The 4,026-nt window shown below is 37.9% G+C and overlaps 1 protein-coding gene across 1 annotated transcript in view; it reads right to left on the minus strand.

Moving 5' to 3' along the window:
- TNKS2 (tankyrase 2) overlaps nucleotides 1–4,026 on the minus strand; it is a 65,833-nt gene that overhangs the window by 61,112 nt on the left and 695 nt on the right. The gene's annotated exons all lie outside the window — the stretch shown is intronic.

Below are 4,026 nucleotides of genomic sequence, written 5' to 3' on the forward strand. Positions count from 1 at the left end.
CCCAAGGCAAAAAAAAAAAAAAAAAAAATCCTAGAAACAATCTATAATTCTAGTTCTAGGGGCACCTGGGTGGCTCAGGCAGCTGAGCATCCGACACTGGCTCAGGTCATGATCTCATGGTTTGTGAGTTCAAGGGTGTATCTCCCATAATTGTGACATTAGCCTATAGCCAAGAATGGGAAATGTTATTAAAATGTTTTGGGGGGTCTTCAATAGCACCATTTTGGGAAAGGATATGAATGGCAATCACAAAGGCTATTATCTTGGTAGCTAAGTTGTTAAAACCTTCAATTGGGGTAAACATTCCACTTTCTTCAGATTCTGACCTGTTGGTCCAGTTGCCCACCCTAGGCAGGAATCCTTTCTACATTTCCGAAAGATGCCAACCCAACCACTGTTTGGACACTTCCAGCCAATTCCACAGTTAAACAGATTGTTAAAGTCAGTCTGACTCCTTGTAACCTTTCACCTACTGGCCTTGGTTTTGATTGCCCAAGTCACAGAAGTCATATCCAATATCCATTTCACTTTTCTACTTGTCTTCTACGTTATGTGAGGACAGTTACAATGTCTAACCTTAGTCTTCTTTCATTCCTAAAGTAACTCTAGTTTTCGTATGTTACTTTTATAATAATTTCCAGATGCGCTAATTCCACTACTGTCCTCTGAATAAAAAAACCAAACTGAACCAAAAAATAATAAAATAAAACAAACAACCCTTTAAGATGCAATTCACAAAACTGAATATAAGAACTGAAATTGAGTCTGACTAGTCCACCGCAGATGGCTGAGTAGCACACAAAAAGTGATAACCTTGTTTAGCTAAAGCTCTATAATGCACGCTCTTTTCCACTTGTCATTCCCCAATAACATATAAATATGTACCTCATCTCTTTCCACCATCTCTATTCCTGAATTCTTTAAACCTAATAAATGATTTTACATATTTCTCTACTGAATGATACCTCTCTGCACACCCCAAAGACCCAAGCCATGGGATGCTATCCCCACCCCCAACCCCATTCTAAGATGCTACAGCATGCTATGTACTTCTTTGGCTATGACAAACAACATGACTTTTTCTGAAAGTTTGTCTCTCTTCATTTTTCAGAAATAAATTCAGAGAACCAATCTCCTGTACTGAAATCTGTTTTCTAGGGGATTACAGTGTCAAGAATTTCAGATGTTATTGCTTTTAGCAAAATCAGAGCTGCAGTCTCCCTAACATCAACTTGCCTCTACAAGTTTTGTGATGTAGTACAAAAAAGTCATTCATATCCTTTGTGCGTGGTGGGGGATTGAAGAGGACACAATTTTTCTCATAAGAAATGGCTTCTTAAAGCATATTTATCTAGAAGAAATGCAACCTTGTTTAATAAAAAATCACCTAATAGAAGAAAAGTTCCTATTTATGTTATTTTTCATTAAAAGAAAAACTTAACTCCTTTGTGGTTGGCAATTCTTTATAACTACATATTTAAGATGAAATGATACATCAAAATTTTTCTTTAAATTTTTTTTTTTTTTTTTTTTTTTGGTGAGAGAGACAGAATGCAGGTAGTGGAGAACAGAGAGAGAGGGAGATATAGAATCTGAAGCAGGCTCCAGGCCCCAAGCTGTCAGCACAGAGCCCAATACAGGGCTCAAACCCCTAAGTGGTGAGATCATGACCTGAGTTGAAGTTGGACGCTAAACCGACTGAGCCATACCAACTTTTTTCTAAACTGTTCTTCTATCATGATTCATTTCCTTGGTCTGCAGAGATCTCTCATTCTTATTCCCTAGACATAAGGAAGAAAAAAAAGATGAAAATGTGTCCCCCTTCCCCCTTTACGTGGCTAAAAAAAATTTTTTCCCCCTGGGCTGCTGGATAGCTCAGTTGGTTAAACTACACATAAGTCCAGCTCATAATCTCAGCTCAGGTCTTGATCTCAGAGTTGTGAGTTCAAGTCCCTCATTGGGCTCTGTGCTGGGGATGAAGCCTACTTAAAAAAAAAATTCTTTTTTTCTCTCCTTGTACCTTACTCTCTAATGTACAAACACAAGAAACTACTTGGTCAGGCAGTTATAGTCCCCATACCTATAATGAGCTTCCGAAGACATGTGTACATGCACATCAACATGACTGACAGCTCCTGTCTACAAAAGATTATTAAATGTATTTTCCACATGTAAGAGTAAGTGCAGCTGGATACATTTACTTAAAAATTAAAATGGGTTCTGGGTTGCCTGGGCAGCTCAGTCAGTTAAGTGTCTGACTCTCGATGTCTGGCAGAAGTCACAATCTCACGGTTGGTGGGATCTAGCAGGGAACCTGCTTGAGATTCTCTCTGTCCCTACCCTGTTTACACTCTTTCTCTTTCAAAATAAATACAAATTAAAAACAAATAAACATAAAACAAGTTCTCTCATTAATAACTCAGACTGAATTTACAAAGCTAATTTTTGAAAAAAAGTTTCTTACATGCCTGGGTTTAAATGCAGGGCTTTTCACGCTCTGGTTTAATGTACACCATTCACAATTTTTATTCTATTTTTGTCCTTTTGTACCTTAAATTCTTAGTCATGTAACTTGCACCAGATAATTTGAGTAAATAGTGAGATAGGTTAGTTCCTAAAAAGTTTTATATTTCAGTCTGAGCCACAAGAAATCAATGTAAAAAAAGTACTTTGAAATGTTGAGACAGAACCGAGGGTGGGGTGGTGGGGGAGGAACAGAATCAATAAGAAAAGCTAATCCCATAACCTCTAAATATTACTATTTTCAGATATGAACTCATTAATACACCAAATTCTTGAAAGGTAGCAACTAAGATCTTGCTTGGTTATTTTTATCCCATAGATCAAGTGAACAGAATCTAAGTAACACTACTCTTTGGATTACTTATCAGTTGGTTACGAGTTTGCCAAATCAGTTGTTTAAATGCTGACTACAGGGCCAAACAGGACAATCCTAATTAGCTGAGAAAAGCCTAAAATTTTAGGCAAAATGGCAAACAGGTGAGATCTGACTTCAGTAGCTTTCTCCTTTTCCTTTCTGCTGTCCACAGGCAGTTTCTAGTTCTCCCACCAAACCTTCCTCTTAAAAAGACTCCCCAAAAGGAACCCAACAAAGTTATAACTGATAAAGAAAGCATACCTCCTAGTAGTATTTCAATTTTAAAACAGGGACAAGTTAAAGCAAACACATCAGGTAAAGCAATGTCTGTGAACAAGGAAATTTTCCTTACACTCCTCGCTCATCATGCCTACTCTACAAGAGAATGCTTTAAAACTTACCCTTCGGCTTTTTCAAGAAATTATTTTAAACCACGTGATCCAAAATAAAAACACCAATATTATCCTAAGTATGAGAACCCACTCCCATTTTCAGTCAAGCATGGCTCACTTGAGGATATACAGTTATGACCTTTCCTTGAAGTGAAAAGTTTAAATGCTTTATGGAAATAAACTGCATGTCTCATCTCTGGTTCTTTTAAATTCTTCAATTAAACCTAATGCACTTATAAAGGCAATTTAGTAAATATTAAAGAAAAGTGATTCAAACGATCTAAAATCAGAATGAGGCGACGTTAGTTAGTCCCAACTTCGATTTTAGATGCAAGCTAAAGTACCTGTACTATCTTTCCCCTCATCCTACCACTTTCCACCCCAACGTGTGTGCGTATGTAGCAGCCACTACCCACCCGCACCCAGCCCAAGTCAGATCTCAGGTTTCCCAAACCTGACTATGTCCAGTTCGAGCCTCTCCAGAAACTTGCTAATGAGGTACTACCCTGATAAACCCCTTAACACTAATATATCAATTGTTAATTACACTACTCCTCCCGAATTACACCATTGCATTTTACAAAGGCCTTTAAGACCTTAATCCAAAGGATTTGTAAGAGTTATAGTGGAACTTGCAAGAACCACAGATTTTAGAGAATAACTGGCCTTTCAGAACGCAAAGTCTACTAGGTCCCCTACTCTTTCCTGCGCCTGGAAGCCTTTCAGAGTAGCAAGACCGGAAGTTGGTACAGGTAT

Source organism: Crocuta crocuta, unplaced genomic scaffold (genome assembly GCF_008692635.1).
Source record: "Crocuta crocuta isolate KB4526 unplaced genomic scaffold, BGI_CrCroc_1.0 scaffold170, whole genome shotgun sequence".
NCBI lineage: Eukaryota > Metazoa > Chordata > Mammalia > Carnivora > Hyaenidae > Crocuta > Crocuta crocuta.